Raw genomic sequence first — 14,668 nt, 5'->3', positions numbered from 1 at the left:
GTGAATGATTGAAGTCCTGCAGAAATTATATTTAAGTCACCGCAGTACAGTTTCAGGACTTCATTTCTGAATAACTTATCAACATAGCTTTCATCCTTCCATTTTAAAATGCCATTAGTACGCCACTGTGAATGAAGTGGTCAGTGTTATCCAACCCAAACCTCACACTGTTTGAAGAGCAGGGCTAATAAAACTTAACGATGAACAAGATAAGTTTATAACTTCAGGACCTGTGGTGCCCCTGACCATTATCTACAGGATGTCTTAGCACAGCCAATAATGCTAATCCATCGAATAAAACTTTTAGGACCACATATTGGCATCTTATTTCTCCAGTTGGAGGACTGACTCTGCTGACAGCCTAATGATAAAGGTTAAGTGCACCATAGGTCTGGAGGCTGTAAAGTTATCCTGTACATCTTAAATTCCATCTCTAAAAGGTGGAACACTTGCTAGCAACTTCTCTGAGAAGCTCACAACTTGTTTATTGACTGCTTCTTCATACTTAAAAAAGAGTTTTTTTATGAGTTAATATGAGTCAGTATTATGTACCATGCAAATTTGCTTAAAAAATCCTAACACTGAATACACAGTAAGCTCAGTTTGGAGGAGCATGCATCACAGATTTTTTTAAAGACTTAAAATGCCTCATAATGATATACAGTTGAAAGGAATGGCTGTCAATTTTTTTAATATAGTTACCAATATTACTGATAATTGAGAATGCATGCTACTGGCAATGGGCTGTGCAGGAGTGGGGTTTGCTACTGCACATCCAATGTGCAGCCCTTTGAAATATAGCCATATGCAGTCTGTAGACAGTGTTGATGATAATATGCAGATGTCATCATCATCATAAACCTCCTTTTATCCATTTTCTGTATGAGGTCAGGGTGTCGCAGTAACTGTTGCCATCTCTCTCTATTCAGTGCCACTCTCCTGCCTTGTTTGATACTCTTGCCTGACTAGCACTGATCTTCTCTCACACAATCAATCCATCTCTTTGCTGGACTCCCTCAGTTCTTCTTGCCTTCCTCCTGTCTGTACTAAATCTTATTCACCAGATTATCTTCTGCTTATTTGCACGTGTCCAAACCACAGTAATCTGATCTCTATGACATTTTCTGCAACTGGAGCTACTTTGGTTCCTGCTCTTATGTCCTCATTTCTTCATCTGTCCCACAGTGTGCATCCAACCACCCATGTTAGACACTTCATCTCCATCCCCTCTAACCTCCTCAACTGCACTGCCTTTACTGCCCAGGTTTCTGTATTATACAGTAGCACGGTTGCACCACTGTCTTGTACACCTTACTTTTCAGCTTCTTTAGCATTCTTCTGTCATAGACTACACTCAAGAGTCTATGCCAGTGGGCTGCAGCCTCTCTGATTCTACCTCTGACCTCTTCATTCAGACTTCCCTTCCTCTCAACCACCACTCCCAAGTACCTGAAATTGTTAACCTGTTACACTATCTTTCCTTCTATTTCAATTCTCAGCTTCTTCTAATTCTCCACATTTGCTGCCATTACAGCTGTCTTATCTGTACTCAGTTTCATCCCGTGTGCCTTCAGTTTTGCTTTCCCTTCTCCTATCCTTTGCTGAAGTTCTTGTCTACACTCTGCCTATAATCCCACATCATCTACATGCTAGCAACTCTGTTGATCTGTCCCCCCAACCTGTTTGCTGATGTAATCCATCACCAGTATGAACACCAGTTGGCTCATTGCTCAACCCTGATGCATACCCACTCCCACTGGAAACACCTCTGTGAGACAGAACACTGTTAGTACTTGAGTCATTGGGTCCTTGTACACAGCTTGTACTAATTCTACTAATATTTCTGGGACTTCAAACCATTGCAGAACAGCCCAAATCTGACTCAAATGGTGGCATTATCAGATAGTGGAGTTGATTATTTAAATTTTAAGGGAAATGGCAAAAAAGGATCCACGTGAGAAAAGTGTGCTTTCATGGGTGGAGGCAGTGGGCAAATGTATACAGGATGAAATGTGATGCAAAATTGCCAATGGCCAACAAAGATCATTGGCGGGTGAGAAAAGCCTGAAGGAAAATGCAGGCGAGAGACATTCTCAGTTCACTACAGACATTCAGGAAGTGAAGAAACAAAGCTTTGCAGGAGTACTCAAACACAGAGAAAAGTATTCAGAAAGAAGAATGACTGAAAGAAGATGCCCAGTCTAAGCATTTCTTAAACAAAATAGCATAATTAGTAGGTATGATGTTTGGGACAGAATGGTGGTAGAACCAGTGGGTTTTACAGCAGCCTGTGTGTGTTTGTGTTCCCTTAGCCATCTGGGAAATGAAAACTTTTGTCAGTTAAATTTTGAAAAATGTGGCTGCTAAACAGATTTATGCATGAAGTGGAAAAGAAAAAATATCCTTGGATTTTTTATTCTTTGACCTGCTAGAGGCACTGGGGGAAAAAAGAGTATTGTTGTAATTTAGAAGAGACTCAGTCTCTGAACAGGACATAGGTAAATATTTTCTTGATTTATGGAAGAACATTTATGGTGTGAAAAATGTTTATGATAAAAGGAAATAAGGAATTTAGCTTGAGAAATGTGGATGATTTTGAAGGAAATTGATGTAAAGCAAATTAATCATTTACCAAGTATTGTGAATGTAGATGGGGTAGGGAGTATGCTTGCTACTATGGTCAGTCTTTTTTGTGGTGATAAAAATCACTTAATTAATGAAAGTAACAGAAGATGCAACCAATGTGGGAAACAAAGGTATGTTACAAAAAAAGTAGATTAAAGTGCACTTGGTGTGGTAAAGAGGGGCACTGGTTGAATGGATTATGTGGAAGAGGGGCAAAATAATGGTAGAGAGAAACAGTCTGAAAATAATTTAACAGACAATACAGATCTTAATGAGAATACAGCTATGTAAATAAGTAAGGAGGAGCAAGGTCGAGAAGGGAGGTGTTAGAAGGAAGAATTGGAAGGTTAAAAAGCAAGTTATGGGAGGTCATGCAAAAAAAAAAAACTGAAAAAGGGATTATATGTGAAAACAGGTTTCAGCCATTGTAAAATGAAAGTTAAGAAGGGGAAGCTACTGAAATCAAGTGTCAATAGGAGGCCATGTCAAACATTGGAAAAGGAAAACAAAATTACCAGGTCAGCAGGATTCAAATGACATCTTTACATGTTAGTAGTATAGTGAATGGAGAGTGAATATATACTGTACTAGAATGGAGTAAAAATTAAACACAGATTTGATATGTTTGTTAGACATTAGAAATGTTAAGGAAAAGCAAAGGGAACAGTTATAACAGGTATGAGGAAGGAAATTGGTAGAAATTGGAGAACGGGAATGGACAGGGTGAAAGAACAGCAGTCTTGGCTTAATAATACAGGAATTGAAAATGTAGTTGTTAAATGGGAGCTAGGCATATTAATGATAGAGGACTATAGCACAAGAAACAGCAGTAAGAATAATATTTTATATGCCTATACAGGTGGGAAGCTATCTGAAGATATGAAGTGCTTTGTAGAATTAATACAAAAATGGTTATTTTAGGTGATTTAAGGGCAAGAAAAAGAAACTAGATTTGAAATTTAGAAGGAAATAATGGAATAGTTCAAGTCTGACGCTGGGTATGGAAAGAGCGTGTACGTATAGAAGAAAAGGAATACAGCCGTAAATAGATTTAGTACTATTTACAGGAAAGAGCGTGTATGTATAGAAGAAAAGGAATACAGGCGTAAATAGATTTAGTACTATTTACAAGGACTTTAAGAGAGGTAAGAAGAATGAATTTAATAGTAGGTTTTTCAGATCACTCTGTTATAATATCAGCATTTAGTGAAGTGTAATATAATTAAGACAGGAAAAGGTTTGAAAAGGTAAACAAATATGATTGCAGAACTGGAAGTAACAAGAAAAGAAAGTAAAATTGTTTAAAGAGCACAAGGAAATGAGGGCATTTTATAGTTAATGGACAGAGTGGTGCATAAATTATAAAAATAAATATAAAGAACTTTATAAAAAGATGTAGAAGTATTGAAATGACTGTGGAAAACTGTTGTGTAGACAATAATGCATGGGGTATGACAAGGCAGTGGATGAAGGTGACAGTGGGCTTCAAATATAGCAGGAGAAATAGATGAGATCAATATGTTAAAAGTTAAAGACTTGTTACAGAGAGATAACTACTTAGTAAAAGGAAAGAAAGAGGAAATAAGCCCATCTTTAGGGTACCAGCTACAATATAATGAAAATATAATGATTGGCAAAAAGATTGGATTGGAAAGCTTGTAAGGGATCCGAAAGAAATTTCAGAAATAATATACAAGTATATAAGAAAAAATGTATAAGGAACAAGAGAAAAAAAGGAAGTATCTAGGGAGTGAGATATATAAGAAATAGAATAGGCAGTATGTGAGAAAAGCATGTTAACGTGAAGAATTTTTATGGCCATAGGTAAAGGTAGGAAAGACACAGTGCCAGACATGCATGGAATAGCATATGAATTTTACAAAAAAATGGAGAATGAGAAAAAATAATACTTCTTAAAAAGCAGAAAAAGAATGGATGGGAATATGAAAGAAGGAAGTGTCATAAAAATGTTATGGAGAAAGAACATAGAAAAAATAAGTAATTTGAGACCCATTACTTTATGTAATATTGATTATAAAATAATGATGACACTATATTAGAAAAGATTCGGGGCAGCTATTAAAGAAGTTGTACAACATGGAGTATACGAAGTGAAAGGAAGAGACATTAAAGAAATGTTAATATTGATAAAATAAGTAATCAATGGTATTAGAATGAGAACCATAAAAAGAAAAATAGTTGCATATAATATTAAGAATGCATGTGATAATATTAGGCATTGTCAGTTATGGGACATGGAGAAGGGCATCAAACAGGACTGCCCAATGAGTGCAGTATTATTTTATTTATAAGACAAGCAACGAGAGGTGGAATGGAATAAAACATTTGAGTGGTAAGCAGGTTAGAAGTAAGAAAGAAAGTGCATTACGCTGAGGTATGTTTACCAACATTTCTGAGCTATACAGATGATTTAGTTTCATTGAAAGAATAGGGTATGGATAGAAGTGATAATGAAGGAATTAATAACATTTCTAGAGATGGTGAGGTTAGTTTTGAGGCAAGAAAAATATCATAAGGTATGGTGATATAGTGTGGATATGCAGCATATATTTTACAAGAAACGAGAAATATTAGGCATTAACTATGGAGGAAAATAGGATGTCTAAAGACAATGGAAAGAAATTTTGGTAACTATTTGAAATGTCAGGGCTCATTAGACTGAGTCCCAAACATAAAAAGAAATACGTTATAGGTATTCAGAATCACCATATAGCTGAAACACCTGATGTTCATAAGGGTCATTTGCAGATATACCATGTACCTCTGATACAAGAGGTTTGAGAGGTCACTCAGTGGAAGTTCTAGCTTGGCTGGAGTTTTCATTTAGTTTTTACTGATGTTTTTTTTCTGTGTGACCTTCTCACTCTGTTTTAGTTTGTTAGTTGGGATATTTTACAGTCACCCTAATGATAATGGACATCAGCTGGGTATAACAGCCCTGTGTTTTTTATGCTCAGTCAGACACTGTGCTTGTGCTGTGCTGATGAGGTCACAACAAGGCCAAAATATGCATATCCACAACTAGTGGGGTTTGGCTTTATTGGCCTGAAATTGTCCGTCGAAATTACTTAAAAAGAAATAAGTCATGGGCATTCAGAATCGCCTTATAGCTGAAACACCTGATGTTCATAAGTGTCATTTGCAGATATCCCATGTACCTCTGATACAAGAGGTTTGAGAGATCACTTGGTGGAAGTTCTAGCTTGGCTGGAGTTTTCATTTAGTTTTTACTGAATAGTTAATAGTCATGAAAACTAGGTCAGAAATTGAGTATTCCCTCTCCGCAAATATATCCACCACCCTTGATTTTTGTTAAAAGGCAGGGTAACTGCTCCTGCAACTTTGTCCTTGAACAGGGTGGAGGAAAAGAAGATGGTTGCTGCATTTACTCTTATGTTTCTATGTATCTCCTGTCTGTCAGGAGGCTCTTTGTAGCTTTATTTCTTTTTTGGAGCAGGTAGTGATATGCTAGAAACATTTGGCAGTCATCTTAATAAGAGATTGAAATGAATCCACTAGAGGCAGGAGAGTCCAGGGTTGAGGATCATCCAATTTTAATAATGTACTCTTCTTATGGGAGGAAATCTTAATACTTGACAATACTGCTTCTTACAGGAGGAAGGAACCCTAGATTGCTGACCACAGAACAGCAGCATTAAATTAATTGCTTTCCCAGATAAGATATCTTCTATTGGTGTACCTGGGAGAAGGTTGGCCAAGCATAATCTGTATCAATGTATATACCCAAGGGACACTAAAGTTGTGCCATATAAAATTCTAGCAGTTTCACTCTTTAGAAGAAGTGGATGGTGAGAGGCATCTCTTTTTCTTGAAGAAAATGAGGTGAACTGTGTTTAACAGATAATCTAGGAGACTATTATAGGTGTTGTGACAAGTCTTTGTTGAGGGATCTATCATGTTGTGATGTACATACTTATTAATTTTGATAGGACTGAGTTTAGTACTGACATTGCTATGCTTGTTCCTTTCATATCAGGGGTATCATACTATCTGAACTTCCCATCACATGGCTTCCTTTTGCAGTTCGTTCCTAGGTGTGCCGGTTTGTACTATTTTTTTTATAGTTTTTTTTTTTAATGTCTCTTTCATTATTCTCAATAAATGCTATGTGGAATTATACAAAATAATAAAACAATTACTACTGGGGGTTGTGTTTGTGGTGGGGGGGGGCTTGTTCCATGGTGCAGGGATCCTTTGAGACCCATATTGATCTCTCCAGCATGTTTTCTTTATCTTGCAGGCAAAGTTCAGGCTCTTGAATCTAGTGTTACTGGTGCTGTTTTTTTTTTTTGTGGATATGCAAAAAGTCCATCAGAGCTGAGTTTGAGGATGCCTTATATGCCAGGCAAAGGTCACCTGTCAGTAACCAGTAGGAGACTGAGTAAAAAGACAGGGCCTTAAAGCAATCTGTGTAGGACAGGGTATTCATACCCTGGATTCTCCAGGTAAGACACCTTTGAGGGCATTCCAACTGTTGCAGACACCTGCTTAGGTACATGTCAAAGAGGGCACTATATTCAATGATGGATCTGAGAAGAGCTGAGTAGAGTGGTACTATAACTTCCTTGGACCTAGATGACATACATTTGCTTATAAGTTGGTTGACATAGAATGATTTTCTTACTATCTTGGCTGCATGTTGGTCTAAAGCCAAATTGCTATCAACATATGTTCCCAAATCCCTAACTACCAATTTAGCTCTTAGGGGTGTTTTATCAACGGAGTAATTAGCTGGGTGGATGACTTCCCAAAGGGCAATATAATGCATTTCTTCATGTTGAGTTTTAATCTGAGACTCTGGCCTCAATCATTTGTTTGTGTCAGACCCTCTTGTAGGGGGATATAAACATCAAACTAAGTGAATGTTTTAACTTTTAAAGAACTAGAATATCAATTAATGCATTTTCAGCCACTTAAGATCAGCCACCATTGGGAAAACACGTGGGTGACAGAATGTTGTATACTTATGGGTTATGCATTGTGTACAGACACTGCTTATAAAGACCATAGCAGCTTTGGTTGGAGCAGCGTCCACAAGGCAGAACTGCAACTGCCAAGTACAGTAGAAGTAGAAAGAAGATGTGTCTGTGAGCCACTGAGAGATCTTCAGAACCAAAGTAGAAAGCTAGGCATATAAGACCCTTGCTGCTTGTCATATTAGCAGAACTGCCTCCAGAAACCTTTATTACAATAACAGGGATACTTTATGTCATCAAACAAATGGATTTCATGTAATCCTGTTAGTAAAGAACACATCCACAACTCATTTAAGACAGTTTTATAAGGGTACAGGATCAAAGCAGGATGTAAAATTACTTGCTTGTGCATATCTTATGTGGAAAGCAAGTACTGTTGCCAGGAATAGCATGTTCAGTCATCCAATAAAAACTCATACTATCTGTGCAGATAGAATCTAAATTTTTTTCAGACTATTGGTTGATACAAGAAATTAAAAACACTGTGAAATTCGGTAGTTAACTGTAATAAACGATGCTGGCAAAGACATTTAAACCAGAACAAAACAGCATTAACTTCTAGAGTAGTTCTGAAAGCACTGTACCTAAAGGTCTTAGTTGGCCATGCTTTTTAAAGGACTGCATCACTGACACACCATCTGAAATTAAAATCATTAGTTTTTCATCAGCAGGTGATGGACAACAGGGTCATTTCTTAAGAATTCATGCATGGAGTTTAAATGATGACTCATATAACTTTTACGATTATTGCATTTCTTTATCTACAGTTAAATGCCCTATCAATGAATCTTAAATCAAATAAAGCCCCTGGCATTGATGGTATTATCTCAGAATTATACAGATTGCTCCCACAGAATATTTTAAATATCCTATTAAAAGTTTTTGAATAAGTTAAACATATGTCAACCATCTCCCCTCCTGGAAATATTCCCTGATATTGCCTGTCTTGAAACCAAATAAAGAGACTAACTTATGAAATATTCCCTGATATATCCTATCTTGAAACCAAAATAAAGAGTTTAACTTATGTTCTTCTTACCATCCTATTTCATTATTAAATGTTGATTATAAAATATCTATGACTATTCTTGCAAAAACATTGACCCTTATTATGCCAGGATTCATAAATGATGATTATACTGATTTTATGCTACATAGAAAGGTTCAGGATAACAGAATTAGGCTTAATACATTAATAGATCTGGCTTATAAAAACAAAAAGAACCAACTATAGTAAGTATTGATATAAATAAGGCTTTTGATTCTATTAGTTGGAATTATTTGTTCAAAGCACTTAAACAATATGAATTTTCCCTAGATTTTATAAATCTTATAACTAATCTATATAGTAACTCATTCTCTTTTATTAAAATTGGCTCTTTTTTCTAGTTCTTTCAAAATATTACAAGGTACAAAACAGGGTTATCCCTTGTCACCTCTATCATTTGCTCCAGCAATTGAACCTTTCACAAACTATCTAATAGCAAAATTCAGGAAATCTTGATAGATGAAAGTTATTCCTGTAAAATTCAATTATTTGCAGGTGACATTTTAATAACAAGTGCTGATGATTAAGTTTCAATAGAAAATTTAACTAAGTATATTAATCACTTTGAAAAAAATGTGTCAGGTTTAATGTTTAACACTGGTAAAACAGAAACTTTACTTATTAATAAAAAGTTAATAATTATTGAAGAAACTATAAAAGTTTTATTTGGGACCATTCTCAAATTAATTATCTGGGAATTATAATTAAATCTACTGTAAAAGGCTCAATAGCAGTAAATTATAGTAATTTAATAGGCACTGCTACTAAAATACTTATTAATTAGAAAATTGTTTACAATAAGATAGACTTACTTTAATAAAAATGAATATCCTACCAAAAATACTTTTCTGTCTACAATCACTAATTATTCTCCATCCTTGAAAATCTTTAAGAAATTAAATTCTACTTTTCATAATTTTCTCTGCTTCCCCAATAAACCAAGAATATCCCTTGATTTGCATGTTAAAAGTTGGCAAGAAGGTTGATTAAGTTTTCCAAATGTTGACTTATATTCCAAATCCATAATTCTCAATTTAATATCACTATGGTGAAATTTGTCTTACTAATCCACTTGGAAATCCATTCATGAAAGATTAATAAATAATAACAGCTATATTATAGAAGCTTTCTCTAAATTTCAGATTAATCATTTTTACTAGCATTGTCGCCTCACAGAAAGAGGTTCTCCTGTTCGATTCTTGGCTGGAGCCCCTTCTGTGTGGAGTCTGCATGTCCTCCCCGCGGTCGAGTGGTGTTTGAAAGACATGTGTGAATGGGTGTGCCTTCGTTGAAGGTTGGGCATCGAGCTGGCACCTCAGCACCATAAAAATCTACTGCCAATCATTAGCGGACTGGAGTTCCGCTGTGGCGACCCCTAACCGGGAAAAGCCAAAAGAAGAACTGGATCTTGAAAGACTTATGTTTAAATGAAAAAAAAATACTATTTATCTCCCTTCACTGATTACATCCTTATAAATTGTAAAAGTTTCATGAATTCTAATTATATAGTTCAATATTTATTGTTTTTATCATTCCCTATAGCAAATACTGCGGGTTGTTTGCGAACATTTAGCATAGACAAAATTCTAGACCCCAGAGATGCAAATTTAATCTTTTGACATCAATTCCTAATCAGAAATAAAACACATAATACAGATTATCTTTCTGCAAAACATCATTTAGAAAATAATAATTGGTTGACTATACAATCTTGTAAAAATATGTTCGTGATAAAATCAAAATCTCCATGAATTTTCAAACAAAAAATATTCCAAAGATACCTGAGGTTTGTTTTCAGAATCAATAGTAACTCAAATAAGAATAAGTCATATATATCAATAATTTATAAAATAATAAGAGAAGAGTTTGACTATACAGATTCATTATTTTGGAATTACTCAACTAAGATTAATGAGAAGGCCTTTTCTGATGAAGATAAATGCTTAATTCATAAATCTGCAGGAAAATCTACTTCTCTTTATTGGAAAATATATACGTGGAGATTTCTTCACAGAGCTTTTTTAACTCCACATAAAGTGGAATTAATATATAACTATGGGAAAATTAATTGTTGGAGGTGTTATGAAGTCTCTAAAGCAGATTGGTTTCATATGATATTGGATTGTAAAATAGTAACTCCTTTTTGGGTTGAATTTAAAAGTTTTGCCCAAGCTTTGTGAACAGATAATTGTATTATTTCTAACTCCTTGATCTTATTTAATGCTCCAGTTTTGGATTTGATTCCTAGGGTGCAGGTGCCTCTCCTTTGGTTCATTTTAGCTATAGCAAGAAAAATAGTCACATAGAACAGGAATTGTAAAACTGCTCTTTCTTTCACTGAATTCATTAATTTAGCAAAAAATGTCTGTTAAAAAAAAAAAAAAGAATTGTCATATGACAAAATAAGAACTTTGCATATTACTCACTAGTTTAGATTGTGGACAATATTAAGTGATTTACTTGATACATTTTAATGATTTAGTTTTCTATGTTTGATTTTGTTGTGGACATATGTAAAAAAGCTATGTTTGTTTTAAAATTAATAAAAAGTTGTTTTAAATAAATGTCCTATCAATAATATACCCCTATTTGTAAAGTCATGTCTGGCTTATTGTCCTTAAATGTTATTAAAATGTATGTCATTCTGCATTCTAGAGCCAGTATGACAAAACACGTAGTTTTCATGGGAGTTTGCAAATTTTCAGTAATGTCTTCATAAAGAATCATTTGCAGATATAAACACAAATGTGTTTGTACAGATGTTTCTCTGTTTTGTTAGAGCCTGTATGGTAAGGTCCTATATATGTATCTTTTTCAGGATTTTTTTTTTTTTTTTTGCTCTTTTGTTTGAACTTCATTTGGTATTTTTCCTGAAGTAGATACACATCAGGCTTTTTATAAGGTGGGTGCATAAGATCAGGAAGAAAATCTATTTATGTTATAGTAATATACAAGGATGAAACATAGTTTTTAAGTACATTAAAGATTTGTGTGTCATGAATTCAAGAGCCATTATAATAAAACACTTTTTTCAGGGAATTATGGATATCTTATGTGATTTTTTGATAAATGGAGATTGCTTCTTTGTTTTGCTAAACATCTGTCTTTTTTACATGAAGGAATACATTATTTAAGTCCAGACAAGCAACATATTCATTACTTGAAACAGAAATATTGCAGAGAAGCATTTCTAAATTTACTGCATTTTTCAAAAAATTGCATGTCAGCAAACAACTGATAAAAATAACCAGAATTGCTTTTACTAATATTGCTGAATACCTGACCTTCTTTACCAGGACTCATATCTATAAATGCTTCTTCACTATGTCACAGAATACAGACAGATAAATAGCCTTTGGATACCTTTGCAGAATTTAAAAAAAACTACAAAGCAGCCCTGTTAATAGTCATATGATAGGTTTTATTGATATGGCTTTTAATACTTTAATAATTAGTATTCATTGTAATAAAATAAAACTCTGTAAATATTTCATCAGGTCAAACTGAAGCATAAAATATAGATATTGTATATGTAATGTGTCCATTTTAGATGAAATAATACATTATACATGTCCAGAGAAGCAATGTACTCATTACTTAAAGCAGAGACAGAAATATTACAGAGAAGCATTTCTAACCTTACTGCATTTTTTCAGAACTAATTAGTCTGTATAGGTCTAATATAGACCATATGTTATCAATCAGTCCTGGCAGCTGGAAGCACTACAGAAACTGTTTTGATTTCATCAGAACTACCACAGTTGCCCATTTTCAGGAGGAATTGAATCTAATCTAATCTAATTAAAGCAGAACATAATCATGCAGGGTATTTGGCTGTTCGGAAGTACCTGGGTGAGCAGAATAGCAAGGTACTCTAACATTTCTAACATGAGCTGCATAAAGCATCTGCTCTTTCATGATTCCCTTGTTTCACTTCATTATTATTTGCTATTGTTGTTGACAGTGTGAATAACAGCTACTTCTTCACAAGTTGTGTGCAAGGGAATATTGTCAAGTATTTCATATATAAAGGCAACTGACTTTACATTTAAGACTTCAGGCTAGTAGCCATGTCATACATAATAAAGCTTCTGAACCTACTAATTAACTCTAAATGATAGAGTGAGATCAGCAAAAGAGGAAAAGTGCCAACTAGTAGCAGAAACACCAGGATACTCATAACAATTAACTGTTTTGATAGGCTGAGATAACCTGACAAATGGAGATCTGAGATTTTTACGTACAATGATCAAGATACCTGCCTAAAATAAATAAATAAATAAGATACCCAGAATAACCATTGATTTGTTAGCCAAGAATCTCTTAAAAAGAATGAAAAGCTCATCACTGCAGTGTAGTCAAAATCTGAGAAATTATGAAAATAATTTAGTTATATGCATGAAATATTTATACACATACACATAATTACAAAAATATTTGCACACATTTTAGGCACAATAATTTCTTATTCTTAAGTATTTTGCATGCAAACATAGTTGCAATGAAGAGTGCATGTGGGCCCTGGCTGAATACCAGTTTTTGAGGTAGTCTCGTCTTTCTCACGGAAAGGTTACATATAATTAGGCCTTGACTCTTCCCTTCACTTTCCAAGACAGTAATAGGTGACTCATATCTAATGTCTGTTTATCATTACTAATTCAAGTGTCACAATCAATTGCCTTGCAATGTACATTCTGTGCATAGGATTTTAAATTTATCATGCCTAATCTCTGCTTGGCTAATACCATGTTTTCACAGAGCCGAAGACAATAATTATGATTCTTATCTAGGAACTGTGTCTCATTGTAATAAAATCTAATTTGTGGCATAATAGCTATGCTATTAATGATGTTGGGTATTCATTATGTACCAGTCTTGATTTTCCAAGTAAAACCTCTACAAATGTTACATATGGATTCCATAACAGAATAATATCCCTTTAGTGAATGGTTTAGTTTTTTCTGTCTGAAACAAAAGACTCTATTTACATCCCCAGCAACTACCTTACTCAAATAATTCAGTATTATATGCCATTTATTAATGCTTGTTTGAAGTTTAACTAAAAAGGGTAGTACTTTCCTTGATGATCCCTGGAGTATTCAGGTAAGTGTATTCCAAACTGTTCTTATTGTTTTCTGGCTGGTGAGATCCACTTCTAGTTTGTTAAACATCTGTGCATTTACATTTGCAAGACTACATAAGAATTAATGCAGAAATGCTCATCAAATTACATAATTTTCTTAGAATTTGCCCATTTTCTGTCCTAAGTTAACTTATAATGATATCTTTAATTAAACAATTAATTGATTTTTAACTGAGTTCACTAGGCACATATGCCTGAGTTGGTGGAGCCAAGAGCAAGTGACTTATTCAGAATTTGACAGTATGCAAACAAAAAACAGCTAAATCAAACTCAGGACTAAAGGATGAATCATGTTAATAGTTCATTGCTTTTATTTCAACACATTTATTGAATTATCACTTGTGACATAGGCACATTTATATTTATATAAAAGTAATCAAATGGTATTAACAAGTTCATGTTTACAAACATTATACTTCACAAATATTGCTACATATCATACAACTTAAGCAACATTACATAAATTATTAAATTCCTGCCCCTTTTCTTTTAAGCAAGAAACATCTTTAGCACTTACGACATAGGCAATCATACATTTATATAAATGAAAATAAACCACACTGACACAATCCTAGTTGCAAGCATTTTACCTCACAAACTATACTGACATACTCCCAGTTGCAAACATTATACATCATTTATAATCTACCTAATCATTTTCAGCAAAGTCCTGCCTTATTTTAAACCTCATTCCTGCCCAGTATGTATTGTTCAACACAATTCCCATTTTTCCTATGTAGTTTGTTCCTACCCTATTCTAAAGATCTCAATTCCAGTTGTTTTATTTCTGTTACTACGTCTAGTATAGTTGGTTTAGATTTTGATTTCCATTTT

This window comes from Protopterus annectens, chromosome 1.part1 (genome assembly GCF_019279795.1).
Source record: "Protopterus annectens isolate FY-2018-M chromosome 1.part1, PAN1.0, whole genome shotgun sequence".
NCBI classification, from domain to species: Eukaryota; Metazoa; Chordata; order Ceratodontiformes; family Protopteridae; genus Protopterus; species Protopterus annectens.
This window is presented reverse-complemented; position numbering follows the sequence as displayed.